Source organism: Coregonus lavaretus (genome assembly GCF_964263955.1).
Source record: "Coregonus lavaretus genome assembly, contig: HAP1_SCAFFOLD_489, whole genome shotgun sequence".
Lineage (NCBI taxonomy): Eukaryota > Metazoa > Chordata > Actinopteri > Salmoniformes > Salmonidae > Coregonus > Coregonus lavaretus.
The window spans coordinates 190,547-207,203 of record NW_028162170.1 but is presented as its reverse complement, the minus strand read 5'-3'; the positions used below and the strand labels follow the sequence as shown (position 1 = coordinate 207,203).

At 45.4% G+C, this 16,657-nt stretch overlaps 1 pseudogene across 1 annotated transcript; it reads left to right on the top strand.

Annotated features, from left to right (window-relative positions):
• Positions 1-5,177: 5,177 nt before the first annotated feature.
• LOC311119512 (serine/threonine-protein phosphatase 6 regulatory ankyrin repeat subunit A-like) lies at positions 5,178-15,424 on the top strand (annotated as a pseudogene). Its single transcript has 21 exons — positions 5,178-5,265; positions 5,680-5,822; positions 6,057-6,269; positions 6,657-6,735; positions 6,979-7,093; positions 7,368-7,514; positions 8,435-8,503; positions 8,846-8,986; positions 9,824-9,935; positions 10,152-10,178; positions 10,355-10,429; positions 11,262-11,463; positions 11,946-12,033; positions 12,256-12,373; positions 12,597-12,816; positions 13,672-13,837; positions 14,051-14,196; positions 14,323-14,405; positions 14,500-14,582; positions 14,711-14,802; positions 15,008-15,424. The product of its transcript is annotated as a serine/threonine-protein phosphatase 6 regulatory ankyrin repeat subunit A-like (transcript).
• The last annotated feature ends 1,233 nt before the right edge of the window (positions 15,425-16,657 follow it).

Sequence of the window (16,657 nt, the reverse complement as noted above, 5' to 3'; positions counted from 1 at the left end):
TTGTTTATCTCTGCCTCTGCGACATCTTCAAGATTTACAGGCAAAGAAGGAGAGGCTGAACTGGTCTTGAAAAAACTGCCAAGAGACCTCTTCGTCTTTTCCCCCAAGGACTGTGCACTTTGAGGCATCTGAACAGTTTCAGTACGAGACCTCTTCTCCTATTAGATGAAAACAACAGCCATTAGTTTTCCAGTTAGATTTTACAGAAAATTTTTGTTTTTGTGAAATACATAATTATTTACCCAATGATATGTACGTTGTGCCAAGTCTACTATCTCTGTCTTCAGACGAGTCTTGATAGCAGGGATGTTGTCTGTACTGATGTACTGTATTTTGAACCTAGGGTCCAGGAAACAGGCAACATCCAAAAGCTCCTGGATGTTTGGGTCTCCATATTTGTTATTGAGGTATGCTAGGACTTTGGTTTTTATTGATTTAGTCAGGTCAGTGTCCTCAGCATCTTCAGCCAGGACTGATGTGGCAAAAAGGTGGAGAACTGGCTTGAGGTAGGAGATGCTTACATACTCCTCTCCAGAAAGAGCATCAGTAAACTCCAGTAGAGGATGCAGTGCCTTGTGAATCGACTCCAACACGTCAATATCCTGCCAGGTTGGGATAAGGGAGCGTGCATATCGATCTCCAGACAATACCTGAGAAATGGCTTTGGCCTGTTCAAGCACTCTGGCAATCATCATTTCTTTAGAACCCCATCTTGTTGGGCACTCTTTATATATATTTGTATATTCAGCTTTACTAATCGACGCATCTCTCTCTCTCGCACTCGCGCACACACACACACACACACACACACAACACACACACACACACACACACACACACACACACACACACACACACACACACACACACACACACACACACACACACACACACACACACACACGATAACTTACCAATGGCAAGATGTAATCTGTGGCCAAAACATTGGAGCCTCGTCCATTCATTAAGCCGCGCAGCAAGCACCATATTCGACGCGTTGTCCGTCGTGATGCAGACGTGATTCTCCTCGTGGAGATCCCAGCTGACAAGCCCTTCTCTCAGGCCGGCTGCAATATTTTCCCCTGTGTGATCGTCTGGGAAGTAGGTAGTTTGTAGGCAGCGAGCTCGGAGGTTGAAATCTTCATCAATAAAATGGACTGTAAGACTCTGGTACGGCTCAGCTGTGCGGCTTGACCACATATCAGTAGTGCTAGCAAAAAACTCCACCGTTTTAAGTTCCGCGGCGACTTTCTCTTTGCACTTTTTGTACAGCTCCGGTATGGCAGTCTGACTGAAGTATGTGCGGGAGGGTATACTGTAACGTTTATCAAGCGTATGTATTAATGCCATGAACCCAGGCTTGGTCACCGTGCTGAGAGGCATCATATCTTTGGCTATGAACTCGGTTATTGTCCGAGTGATTTCTCCGTGCCGTTTTGAATTACGTTCATACGGAGTGACACTTTCGAACATTTCTGTCAGTGATCCCTGTCTTGAGGTATTTGGCTTGTCTCGCGCACTGATGCTCGGCATTTTGGTCATACAACTGTCATGCATTGATTTGTGGTATTTTTTTAAGTGCTGAAACAGGTTTGTAGTGTTACCCCGTGAAGTAGCAATCGGAGCACGGCATGCTCTGCACAACACCTGACGCTGCTCAGCATCTTCTTTTTTAAAACCAAAATAGTTCCACACCACCGACGTGCTGTTCCTCTTCGATATTAAAGTATCAGCTGTGTCAGTTTCTGACTGTTCCGTCGAGCAAGAGGCCATTGCGCTGGACAGCATGAAAAGTCGCGTCACGTGACCACCTCAAATCGCGCACGTTGCGATTAGAAAATCGCGTTCAGTCAAATCGCGATATTATCGCGAATGCAATTAATCGTTCAGCCCTATTTGTGAGGTCTGGGAAAAATGTAAGACATTTAGATTTTGGGGTGTAGTTACCCTTAAATGCAAGCGTGCACCAGGAAGAGACCTTTGTTTGGTTAAGCGGTGTTGCTGTAGAACAAATGGCCACTGGAGTGATGCAAATGATCACGGTATAATTCTGCCAGGCAGGCATAGGCTACTTTGTAGTTAACATTTACTTGCGAAGGTTTTGGGGAAAGCCATTCCTTCCCTACCAGAAGAAGGTTATCATTAGCATCATCGCTAACGGCTACACAAAGTGTAGACATACGCGCGCACCGCACACATGCACACAGACAGGGGCATTCCTGTGCCGTTTCAGAAAGTTCATGGAAATACGAATCACTGATGCATTTTGTTCATGTCTTATGATTGACTTGGGCAAATGAATGTGTTTTCTAACAAGTTGAATAGATTTAGTTGATTTCTTACTAAGTTCAATAAATGTTTGAATATTGTTGAATTTCGGTTTAATGTCTGGATTCCGTGATTCGGTCCGCAACGCTTATTTTATAGGGCCCTAGTCAATGAACTTGTCATAAATCAACATAGGATAACGATATTATAACCGCGATTGATAATAGACAGTACTGTGCAGCCGTCTTCATCGACCTGGCCAAGGCTTTCGACTCTGTCAACCACCGCATTCTTATTGGCAGACTAAATAGCCTTGGTTTCTCAAATGACTGCCTCGCCTGGTTCACCAACTACTTCTCAGATAGAGTTCAGTGTGTCAAATCGGAGGGCCTGTTGTCTGGACCTATGGCAGTCTCTATGGGGGTGCCACAGGGTTCAATTCTTGGGCCGACACTTTTCTCCGTGTATATCAATGATGTCGCTCTTGCTGCTGGTGACTCTCAGATCCACCTCTACGCAGACGACACCAGTTTGTATACATCTGGCCCTTCATTGGACACTGTGTTAACAAACCTCCAAACGAGCTTCAATGCCATACAACACTCCTTCAGTAGCCTCCAACTGCTCTTAAACACTAGTAAAACTAAATGTATGCTTTTCAATCGAACGCTGCTGGCACCCGCCGTCCCGACTAGAATCACCACTCTCGACGGGTCTGACCTAGAGTATGTGGACAACTACAAATACCTAGGTGTCTGGTTAGACTGTAAACTCTCCTTCCAGACTCACATAAAGAATCTCCAATCCAAAGTTAAATCTAGAATTGGCTTCCTATTTCGCAAACAAAGCCTCCTTCACTCATGCTGCCAAACATGCCCTCGTAAAACTGACTATCCTACCGATCCTTGACTTCGGCGATGTCATTTACAAAATAGCCTCCAACACTCTACTCAGCAAACTGGATGTAGTCTATCACAGTGCCATCCGTTTTGTCTCCAAAGCCCCATACACTACCCACCACTGTGACCTGTACGCTCTTGTTGGCTGGTCCTCACTACATGTTCGTCGTCAAACCCACTGGCTCCAGGCCATCTATAAATCACTGCTAGGCAAATCCCCGCCTTATCTTAGCTCATTGGTCACCATAGCAGCACCCACCCGTAGTCTGCGCTCCAGCAGGTATATCTCACTGGTCATTCCCAAAGCCAACACCTCCTTTGGCCGCCATTCCTTCCAGTTCTCTGCTGCCAATGACTGGAACGAATTGCAAAAATCTCTGAAGCTGGAGACTCTTATCTCCCTCACTAACTTTAAGCATCAGTTGTCAGAGCACCTTACCGATCACTGCACCTGTACACAGCCCATCTGAAATTAGGCCACCCAACTACCTCATCCCTATATTGTTATTTATTTTGCTCTTTTGCACCCCGGTATCTCTATTTGCACATAATCTCTTGCACATCTAGCATTCCAGTGTTAATACTATTGTAATTATTTTGCACTATAGCCTATTTATTGCCTTACCTCCATAACTTGCTACATTTGCACACACTGTATATATATTTTCTGTTGTATTTTTGACTTTATGTTTTTTTACCCCAAATGTAACTCGGTGTTATTTTTATCGCACTGCTTTGCTTTATCTTGGCCAGGTCGCAGTTGTAAATGAGAACTTGTTCTCAACTGGCTTACCTGGTTAAATAAAGGTGAATTTTTTTTTTTTTTTTAATAAGTTTGCAAATGTGATGATGCATGGAATGCTTGATATATTCTTCATGGAGAAAATTAGCTTCCCCAAACTTGAGAGCAAGACTGGCCTAAACGCGCTAATGTTTTCCTTTGCTAATGTGCGTCCCGCCCCCCTGTCAGCTGTCAGTTTTGTCGATGACCACGTACATAAGACACGCCAATCACCGACACCTGAAGTTCCATGACCATCACAGCCCTAGTTGTATGCTTGAGTTTGTTCAGAGGAGGCTTTGAATAAAATCCGATCTGAGTGTGAAATGCCTTACTGAGGGTAAATGGAAGCTCCTCTTGTGCCCGGCTCAGCCTTATACAGTTTAAGGTACTTTATCGTATCCATTTCAGTAAGGCCAGATTGTCCAAATTCTACCCAAATATTGATGGTACATGTGACAGGTGTAAAAGCTCCTTGGTGGACTTGACCCACATGTTCTGGTCCTGTCCCCGTCTGGCAGATTATTTGTCCACTATTTAAAACCCTTTCTGAAGCATTTGATATAAAGTTGCAGCCTAGTGCAGAAATTGCTATTTTTGGAGTACCAAACAACAATCCTTCTCTGACCAATAGACAGCTAGATGCCATTGCCTTTGCCTCCCTGTTAGCCCGCAGAAGGATTTTATTGGATTGGAAATCTATCAATCCTCCCTTAGCCTCTCTTTGGCTCAAAGATCTGAAGCTGTTCCTAAAATGAGAAAAAATGAAGTTACCATTCGAGGGTCAACCAACTCATTTTATTCCTCCTGGGACCCGATGATATCCTATTTTGAACAGCTCCAAACACTTCCTCCAGATTAGTACTCTTGGCCCCACCTTGAGATTACTGCTATATAGGCCTATAAAATCACTTAATCACCTGAAATTGTTAGGCTATTACATTTTTGCTTGAAGTAACGTTGTTGTATACTTTTATTTTGTTTTCTGACATGTAAGTCAATTACTTTCCCTTTCTTTTTAAATGTGTTTGGAGGCATTCTGGGGGGAGGGGGAGGTCAAAGGGGGACTAAAAGGGGAGAAATGTACCATGTCTTTACATGTTATCTTTCATTCATTGTGAATACAAAATATATAATTTTAAAGGGAAGGCTTTGAAGCCAGATTTAGCGGATTTTGCTGTTTAGTTTTCCTCAACCTGTGTTTTGTTTCTCTCTCCTCTCCCTGTTAGATGGTGAGGCTGCTTCTCTCCAGAGGAGCCAACATTAATGCCTTTGACAAGAAGGATCGCCGAGCAATCCACTGGGCTGCTTACATGGGTGATGAGTTTACCACATCATTTACATTCTGACTAATGTCCTTTATACCAATGAATGAATGAATGAATGGACTGTGTGTTAGTCTCACAGCTCAGCTGTATGAGCCACGTCTAGTGTGTTATTATGTCAGAATCATGTACTAAGTAGGTTGATTAGATGTTTTCAGTTGTACTAACATGATGTAGGTGTTGCTTATGGTGCTGTGTACCACTGTAAACTAATCTATCTCTCCCTCTCTCTGCCTATCTCTCTGTGTTTGTATCTCTGTTTCTCTCTTAACCCCCTTACTATCTCCCTCCCCTTCTCTCTCTCTCTCTCTCTCTCTCTCTCTCTCTCTCTCTCTCTCTCTCTCTCTCTCTCTCTCTCTCTCTCTCTCTCTCTCTATTTATCCCTCCCTCTCTCTCTCTACCATAGGGCACATTGAGGTGGTGAAACTGCTGGCCTCTCATGGATCAGAGGTGTCCTGTAAAGACAAGAAGGCCTACACCCCTCTCCACTCTGCAGCCTCCAGTGGAATGATCAGTGTAGTCAAGTACCTCCTGGACCTTGGAGTGGATGTGAGTCAACACGCATTCAAATGTGTAGTCACTGTTCAATTACAACTCAATGAAAATACAGAGCTCTAGTGGGTTGGCGAATGATTTCCTTTCAAGTAATGAAGAGATGGAGGTTGGAGCCAGTGTTTTGGGCCAGGGGGTTTTCAGAACCAAGTGACCTGATCAGGAATGTATTGTTTTGTTCCCCCCCCCCCCTCTCTCTCTCCACTCTTTTCCCTCCCTTGCTCCCTCCAGATAAATGAGCCCAATGGTTACGGTAACACCCCCCTCCACGTGGCATGCTACAACGGGCAGGACGTGGTGGTGAATGAGCTGATCGAGTGCGGCGCCAACGTGAACCAGGTGAACGAGAAGGGTTTCGCCCCACTCCACTTCACGGCCGCCTTGCGCCATGGGGCGCTCTGCCTGGAGCTGCTGGTGGGCAACGGGGCCCTCGTCAACATCAAGGTGAGGAGACCGGATGACCAACACTGTGTCTGAACTAAATAACACCCTATTCCCTATGTAGTGCACTACTTTTGACCAGGGGCCCATAGAGCAAGGAGCCGTGATGACACTGCCTGTGTCCCAAATGGCACCCTGTTCCCTTTATAAGTACACTACTTTGGTTCAAAAAGTAGTTCACTATGAAGAGAATAGGGTGCCATTTGGGACGCACACACTGACGCAGCACATGGCTTAGTATTTGGCCCTGGTCTACATTCAAATACCAATGGAATAGGCCTAACAATGCAAACTAAATGCAATCAAGCGCTCCTCCAATACGTGTTTGATTTTGCCTGTGGTCAGCAGCACAGACTGCCGTGTGAACCATCTTTGTCTTTCTATCTGCAGAGTAAAGATGGAAAGACCCCCCTCCACATGACGGCCATCCACGGACGCTTCTCCAGATCTCAAGCCATCATCCAGAATGGTGAGTCGCTGTGAATGCTCTCAACTGAATATATATGAACCAGTAGGCTCTTCAGCATTGTCTTTTGTCTTCAAACCATGATTCACTGGCACAGAGCAATGTTACTTGCAATGTGGTTGAACATGAAGCTTCATGAGGCCTCTAGGGTCAAGTGGTTGACGTGTGTGTGTGTCTGTGTGTGTGTCTGTGTGTGTGTGTGTGTGTGTCTGTGTGTGTGTGTCTGTGTGTGTGTGTGTTCTGTAGGTGCTGAGATCGACTGTGAAGAAAATAATGGAAACACACCCCTGCACATCTCTGCTCGCTACGGCCACGAGTTACTCATCAATACACTCATCACGAACGGAGCTGACACAGCCAAGTGAGAACACACACACACACAGTTTCCAGCAATAATGCAACATGCATCTGCAATTCTGTCATTGACCGAATTCCCGCTTGGAGACTATGCTCAACACATTGTGGTGTGTGGGGGGTTGATAGACAGGGCATTGCAGCATTCTGATGTGTTGATCTGCTGTGGGGTTTAATGAGGACTGTGATGTGGTGCTGTTTCCAATCTTAGCTGAATCAACTGTAAGTCACTCTGGATAAGAGTGTCTGCTTAAAGTCTAAAATGTAAAAATGTGTTGCAGGCGAGGCGTCCATGGGATGTTCCCCCTCCACCTGGCTGCTCTCAGTGGGTTCTCTGACTGCTGTCGGAAGCTCCTCTCATCAGGCTTTGATATAGACACCCCTGACGACTTTGGAAGGACCTGTTTACATGCTGCAGCAGCTGGAGGGTGAGTGGACTGGTCCAGGCTTTACACCAAGGAATATTTAGTTCATGAACTGGAAAGCCACCAGAAAGAACAAACACATATTCACACTCTTACATTTCACATTGTTTAGCAGTATAAAAAAATCGTTTAGATCATTAGTGCGGTATCATTTCTGTATAATGTGGTTCCATGCCATGGTGGTATTGACTTGCGCTCTGGTCTAAATGGTCTTTATATCTTCTTGAAAGAGAAGAGAAACCTGCAAACTGCTCTTGCTAGTATCACTTTTTATTATTGCTTTTATTAGCATTATAAAAACAGTGATACTAGCAAGAGCAGTGTACGGGTTTCTCTTTTCTTTAAGGTTCTCATTGTTACCATCCACCTGATAGCTCAGATGTGAAAGGGCCTTTCTGAACTTGATATCTTGTTACCATCCACCTGATAGCTCAGATGAACGAGAGCCTTTCTGAACTTGATATCTTGTTACCATCCACCTGATAGCTCAGATGTACGAGAGCCTTTCTGAACTTGATATCTTGTTACCATCCACCTGATAGCTCAGATGTACGAGAGCCTTTCTGAACTTGATATCTTGTTACCATCCACCTGATAGCTCAGATGTACGAGAGCCTTTCTGAACTTGATATCTTGTTACCATCCACCTGATAGCTCAGATGAACGAGAGCCTTTCTGAACTTGATATCTTGTTACCATCCACCTGATAGCTCAGATGTACGAGAGCCTTTCTGAACTTGATATTTTGTTACCATCCACCTGATAGCTCAGATGTACGAGAGCCTTTCTGAACTTGATATCTTGTTACCATCCACCTGATAGCTCAGATGTACGAGAGCCTTTCTGAACTTGATATCTTGTTACCATCCACCTGATAGCTCAGATGTACGAGAGCCTTTCTGAACTTGATATCTTGTTACCAGGAACCTGGACTGTCTGAATCTGCTGCTCAACACAGGGGCAGACTTCAACAGAAAGGACAGCTTCGGAAGGTCTGTCTGTGGCATCAAATAACTTTCATATGTGATCTTTATGATAATGGGGAATATAGTATAGGGGCATATAGGAATTATTATGGGAAATATTGGGCGGCAGGTAGCCTAGCGGTTAAGAGCGTTGGGTCAGTAACCGAAAGGTTGCTGGTTCAAATCCCCTAGCTGACTAGGTGAAAAATCTATGTGCCCTGCAGAAAGGCACTTAACCCTAATTGCTCCTGTAAGTCGCACTGGATAAGAGTGTCTGCTAAATGACGTAAATGTAAAATGTAAATGTTATACAGCTCCAATAAGCTGTTTCTGTTGTTGATGTTGAATGGTTTCTGTGCGTTCTTCTAGGAGTCCTCTGCATTATGCGGCAGCCAATTGTAACTACCAGTGTCTGTTTGCCTTGGTGGGGTCTGGGGCCAGTGTGAACGATCTGGATAAAAGGGGTTGCACCCCGCTCCACTACGCTGCTGCCTCCGACACAGACGGAAAGTATGTCTCACACCTCTCTTACTGTTGTGTGTGTTGTGGTGCCATGACCTTTCACATTTCATTGTAGTCTGGAGAGTATGTTGTGGTGCCATGACCTTTCACATTTCACTGTAGTCTGGAGAGTATGTTGTGGTGCCATGACCTTTCACATTTCACTGTAGTCTGGAGAGTATGTTGTGGTGCCATGACCTTTCACATTTCACTGTAGTCTGGAGAGTATGTTGTGGTGCCATGACCTTTCACATTTCACTGTAGTCTGGAGAGTATGTTGTGGTGCCATGACCTTTCACATTTCACTGTAGTCTGGAGAGTATGTTGTGGTGCCATGACCTTTCACATTTCACTGTAGTCTGGAGAGTATGTTGTGGTGCCATGACCTTTCACATTTCACTGTAGTCTGGAGAGTATGTTGTGGTGCCATGACCTTTCACATTTCACTGTAGTCTGGAGAGTATGTTGTGGTGCCATGACCTTTCACATTTCACTGTAGTCTGGAGAGTATGTTGTGGTGCCATGACCTTTCACATTTCACTGTAGTCTGGAGAGTATGTTGTGGTGCCATGACCTTTCACATTTCACTGTAGTCTGGAGAGTATGTTGTGGTGCCATGACCTTTCACATTTCACTGTAGTCTGGAGAGTATGTTGTGGTGCCATGACCTTTCACATTTCACTGTAGTCTAGAGTATGTTGTTGGTCGTGTTTGAATACATACTAGTGTTAAATCTGCAGTGTGAAAGCTTGGCCACGTCTCCTTTGGGAAAGTGTCTCTGCTTGCTTATCTGTCTGTCTTGATGTTGGTATAATGATTAGTGAACTCTTGACCTCTGACCTCTAGGTGTCTGGAATATTTGCTGCGAAACGACGCTAACCCAGGGATCAGGGACAATCAGGGCTACAACGCAGTCCATTACGCGTCTGCGTACGGACACCGCCTCTGTCTGGAGCTGGTGAGTCAGAACCACAGGGGACTAGACGCCCTGCATTCACAGACCATTTTGTCTGCGTCCCAAATGGCTGTAGGGCCCATAGGGCTCTGGTCAAAAGTAATGCACTATATAGGGAATAGGGTGCCATTTGGGACAGACGTTGATATTCAGTAGGTTTTAAGGTGTGGTTGCATGTTTGTCGTGGCCGCATCGTCACTCTTGATGTTCTTTTTCCAGATTGCAAGTGAAACACCTTTAGATGTGGTAAGTACCAGTTGGTTACTTTTCCTCACACTAGCTTGTTTAAGATACGAATGCAACACCCCAGTATGTCTGCAGGGGCTGGTCACTGAGATTTACAACATGAAACATGCTACTAGACTAACCTTCAAAGTAAATATGTTACAAGTCTAAACTGGCCCGTCCTTGTCTTTCCCCAGCTAATGGAAACCTCAGGGACAGACATCCTGAACGACTCTGATGTCAGAGCTCCCATCAGCCCCCTACACTTAGCTGTGAGTAAAGCCTACCTGCTCCTGTAGGGGTCTCGCCACATGACAAATGGCACCCTATTCCCTATTTAGTGCACTACTTTTGACCAGAGCCTTATGGGCCCAGATCAAAAGTACTGCACTACATGGGAAATAGGGTGCTATCTGGGATGCAGGCATGGTGTTGTTTTTCCACGAAAAGTTGATTGTCCAGACACTCACACACCATGTTCCTATCTGTTCCTGATTAGTGTAAAATACATGCATATTTTGACACGGTGATGATGAGGATGATTTCCTTATTTTGCCATTTGAGTTAATCAACCTCCAACAGAGGAGAAGTAGAGTGTTTCTAAATCTCACGCTTGGCAGGGACCTTCGATGTTGATGCTGGGCGGGAGAAAAAATGGGCACCCGATTTGAGAGACACTGGTCTACTTTAGGGGTCTAGGACTGTTTCTGTTCAGGCATACCACTGGTCTACTATAGGACATTGATTATATTAAGAGTGTATTTCTGTTCAGGCATACCACTGGTCTACTATAGGACATTGATTATATTAGGAGTGTATATCTGTTCAGGCATACCACTGGTCTACTATAGGACATTGATTATATTAGGAGTGTATTTATGTTCAGGCGTACCACTGGTCTACTATAGGACATTGATTATATTAGGAGTGTATATCTGTTCTGGCATACCACTGGTCTACTATAGGACATTGATTATATTAGGAGTGTATATCTGTTCAGGCATACCACTGGTCTACTATAGGACATTGATTATATTAGGAGTGTATTTCTGTTCAGGCATACCACTGGACTTTGCTTCAGACTGTGTGTTTGTTTCCATTCAGGCGTACCACGGCCACCACCATGCTATGGAGGTCCTGGTTCAGTCTCTGCTGGATCTAGACGTGAGGAACAGCCAGGGGCGCACCCCTCTGGACCTGGCTGCCTTTAAAGGCCATGTGGAGTGTGTTGACGTCCTCATCAACCAGGGAGCCTCCATCCTGGTTAAAGACTTCACCCTGAAGAGGACCCCCATCCACGCTGCAGGTATGCATAGGATATCACGTAAGACCTAGAGATTCTGTAATTCAAAAGTTTTCCTTACCAAGATGGACATTTGTTTGGTCATGTTGCTAGGACGCCAATGTCCACTCTAGGGATATTATATAGCATAGTGTGAAAATGCCCACTACACACTGATCTAAGGTCATTTTTTGTCATTATTGCTGAGGATCTGGGGAGGGTAAGCTGATCCTAGATCAGTGCACAGGGGGACTTCTATCCAGAGCCAGGTACACAGCTAGCAGGTGACAGGCTTCGAGGGCCTCAGCCCCAAAATGTTTTATTATCTGCTGTGTTAACATCCTGAGGATGTCATCTACCAATACCACTGTTCTAGAAATCTGTCTGTTCATGTGAAGGTAATAGTCGTCCAGCAATCAGCTCATATCCTCTCTGTTTAGCCTCCTCTAGCTACCAACGGTCAATCATCTCACATTCTTATATCCTCTCTGTTTATCCTCCTCTAGCTACCAACGGTCATTCGGAGTGTTTGCGTTTGCTGATTGGAAATGCTGACCTCCAGAGTGCAGTGGACGTTCAAGACGGGAATGGACAGTAAGTCAATTGGGTTTTGGATACAATTCCTGAAATAAAGAGATTTTGACACTAGTTCTACGTCCCAAATGGCACCCTATGCCCTACTTGGTGCACTACTTTAAACCAGAACCCTATGGGCTCGGGTCAAAAGTAGTGTACCATATAGGGAATAGGTTGCCATTTGGGACTCAGCCTGGTTATTACCAGTTTGTAATATGACCTTGTTGTCTTGTGTATCAGAACCCCTCTGATGCTGTCAGTGCTGAGCGGACACACAGACTGTGTGTACTCACTGCTCAACAAGGGAGCCAGCGTAGAAGCCAAAGACAAGTGGGGCAGAACAGCGCTACACAGAGGGGTGAGGAGGAGAGCTGGCTGTATACGCTCACACACAGAAAGAGACGGGGAGGCTCAAATATACATATTATCTTCAGAAAAGTAGTTGTCCATGGGTAGTGGTGTATTCATCCCTGTAGGGGGACCTGCCTCCAGACATCATTTGTAATAATTGATGATTCATTATTATATCATTGATTATTAGTTATTCAAATCCATTCTTGTCTCCCTGCCCTTCCTCCCAGGCGTTGACGGGTCATGAGGAGTGTGTGGAGGCCCTGCTGCAGCACAGCGCCAGCTTCCTGGTTCGGGACTGTAAGGGGCGGACCCCTGTCCACCTGGCGGCGGAATCCGGACACATCGGGGTGCTGGGGGGACTCCTACACGCCGCCCAGTCAGTGGAGACCCTCCCCGTCATCACAGACAACCAGGGCTACACGCCACTACACTGGGCCTGCTACAACGGTACGTACTGGACTAACGGAACACTAGATATTTTCTGATTTTCTCTCTTCAGCACCGTAAACATGTCCCTGAATTAGGCAGGCCATACAACTAGGGGTGTAACTATTCGATTTGTATCACGATTCGTGGTTGTCGATACGATTCAAGGACGATATTGGTTCATTTAGAACGATACGATCCGAAACGATTCAGTGACTTGAAATCGATTCAGTAACCTTTTAGCCAAAAATTCAACCAGTGTGACTGAAATAAATACCTGGATACTGGACAGTGCAGGTGAAGTTTCCTAGATTCCTGTTTCTTGTAAGGACCGCAATGGTGGCTTGATAATTTCTCGCTCGTCGGCTTCTCCTCTGTCGTCCGCCATGCTATGTTTTGTTGTCTTTGCGCCTTTGCGCTGCTGCTGGCGTGGGGCGATGACGTCACGGATAGGCAGACTGAATCGAGTAATGTTTAAAGCCTTTATCATTAAAAGTGCTAAGAAAAAACATCCATATAAAGTCTGACGTGCTTAAATCCAATGGGTTATTTCCTAGAATCGATACAATCGATTTATTACATTTTAAAACGATGTTAGAGTGATATATGTTGTCCAAAAGGCCAACTCACCGAGCACAGATCGATGTAGTTGGATCATAGGAATATAAATCGATACATCGATGTAGTAGATGGATCGTTACACCCCTACATACAACGGTACGTACTGACTAACTGGACTGTAGCTCTGTTCTCTCCTCCATGAAGTGTACACTCATTCACTCCCTCTTGTGGCTTGAAAAGCATTCGATTGGTGTGGACGGAGCCATGTGGGGGAATGAACAAGACTACAACAGAATTAGGGGTTATGACTCTCAGTGGAGGACCTTACACTGAAACAGGACTTTGTCATAGCATATGTCACCGAGGGCAACTCGTTCAGCCCCCTCCACTGTGCTGTGATCAATGACAACGAGGGGGCTGCAGAGATGCTGATTGACACTCTGGGGCCGGCCATTGTCAACGCCACTGACACCAAGAACCGGTAACTACAGCACATGACAAAGTCCTTTTCTTCTGGAGAATAATGTTGTCTTGGGAATAAAATGACCTCTGGGGTTGGATGAGGGATTGTAGATTACTTTTAATACATCTATTAGTGATTTTATATTTCTATGGTATAAACAGGGTTAATTGAACAAACTTGTTTATAACAGTCCTACATGATATCGGTGAAATAAGTTTCCTCTCTCTCCAGGACCCCCCTGCATGCGGCGGCTTTCACGGACCACGTGGAGTGTCTTCAGCTGCTGCTAGGCCACAACGCCCAGGTCAACTCCCCCGATGCCTCCGGGAAGACCTCCCTCATGATGGCTGCTGAGAACGGACAAACCAACGCTGTCGGTACGCAGCCCCCTCTCCTCCGCTTTGCCTCGCCCAGCCGGCTTAAGTTCAACATGTCTGTTTTACATTTTAATAAGTCGCTTCATTTCCTAATTGAGTTTCTTTATGTTTCTCTGTCTGTGTCAGAGCTGTTGGTGAGCAGTGCCAAAGCAGAGCTCACCCTGCAGGATGCAGTCAAGAACACTGCTCTTCATCTGGCCTGCAGTAAGGTGAGCATCCCCACATGAAGATGACGTTCATCTGAACAGTTGGCTCTCTCTGGTTGAAATTTTGGTCTGACATGTTTGACTCTGGTTTTTAAAGGGGCATGAAACCAGTGCTTTGTTGATATTGGAGAAGATTACAGACAGGAACCTCATCAACTCGACTAACGCAGCCTTACAGACGTACGTATGGTTCAGCTGTATTAATTGGGCCAGAAGAATTAGAAGAAGTGCACTATATAGGGAATAGTCTGGCATTTGGGAGGTATCCTCATTTGCTGCTGGCTAATCTGACGGTACTTTCTCCTCAGGCCGTTACACGTTGCAGCCAGAAATGGTCTGACGGTGGTGGTTCAGGAGCTACTAGTGAAGGGTGCTAGCGTGCTCGCAGTCGATTAGAATGGTAAGATCCATAACGCTAACACCGTTTTCTTCTGTACTTCTCTTCTCAATGTGTCCACAATTGTTTCTCTCTAGTCCACTGCTTGGTTATTGTCTTAACTTTGTATCTCCTAGCCTGCTGTTATTTCATGTTTTTCACCAACAGTGTTATAGTAAACGGTGATGCTCCTGAAGTGACCCTCTGCTGTTCTGTTTGAACCCCTCAGGTTACACGCCTGCCTTGGCCTGCGCCCCCAACAAAGACGTGGCGGACTGCCTGGCGCTGATCCTGGCCACCATGATGCCCGTGTCCCCCTGCAACCCGGCGCCCAGCCTGTCCTTCAGTGCCATTAACCACTACACCACCAGCCCCTCCAAGAGTGTGACCTTCGACAGCCTGCCCGTGCTGCGCAGCGAGCACAGCTCCTACTGCAGCTTCAACAACATCGGCCACCGCGACCACGATGGAGGCTTCTACAAGGATGAGGAACTCAACGACTCAGAGACATACTGAGGGGGGTGGTGGTCGCTGCCCAGGAGGGGAGCCAAGGGTAGGCGGATGGACAGTGAAGTGGGGCAGAGGCCACAAACAAATCCACACATACACACCGTGTCTTAAATCACCACAGCCAGCTTTGGGAGGGCACGAGCCGAGACAGTCCGCACAGGAGCCTTAAGAGTCCTGCAGATGGAGAGAGAGAAATGGAGGGAGGGAGGGAGAGGGGGAGGCACAACAGGCTGGCTGGCCACACTCATCCTCTCGTACCACCAGGTGTCCTTCCAGCAGATACTGGACTTCAGAGGAACTGCTGCTGCTATACCCCACCTTTACCTTTACCCACAAAGGTCCTAAACGGTAGAAACTGTCCAGCCAACAGACAGACGGACACCTTATGACGGCAATAACCTGTAGTCCAAGGGGATAGTAGCACTTCACTGAGTGAAAAACAGACATGGACCAAAAGATGTGGAAGAAGCCTTTTCAAAACCTGTTTTGACAGTAGAAATGGGATTGAGCGTTTTGGCCTGAGAAAAAACATAAGGAGTGATGTTTCATTTAAGTTTTATGAGAGTGATGGTCATGTTTATCCGCACACTAAGACAGTCAGAACGCACCTAGCCTCTTGTCTGTAATCCATGTGGGAGGAGGGGAAATCATTTATTTTTTATGAACAAACATTTTAATAAAATCATTCATGTCTTAAGCTCCTGACCCTCTGTGGGAACCAAAAAATCGTAGTATTTGCTCTCATGAGTAATTTCAAAGAATTTCCATCCCCAATGGCACCCTATTCCCTTTATAGTACACTACTTTTGACCAGGGCCATAGGGTTCTGGTCAAAAGTAGTGTACTCTATAAAGAATAGGGTGCCATTTAGATTTTGCATTTGTATGTGAGCGACAGGACTTTTTACATTTGCGTTATTAAACCTACCTGTCCTTTGCCCTCTAGAAAATATTTTAGAAAGTAAATTATTAATTCATATATTCTTTCTTGTGATATTTATGTCATCATTTTGTGCCTTCTTTAGTTACTGAGGGGAGGTTAGGAGAGTAGGGGCAGCTGTATGAGCGAAAACAATGATGCACACTAAGTACTACAACGTTTGTGAAAAGCACTGATACTATTCCGAGGCATACGAGGGGGAAAACATGCCTCCCTTGGAGAGGAGAAACACTGTAAACCAATGGTTTTGTCTCTTTTTTAAAATAATTTAAACTGGAAATATGTACAATACATATGCTATGTTCGTCAAATCAGGATCAGGAGGTTCACAGGTTTTTTCGTGTCCTTTTTTTCTTTAAAAGGATGAAACTAGCATGTACATATGAAATAGTGACTGAATCGAAACTCCCATGAATTCTTTCAGTATCTG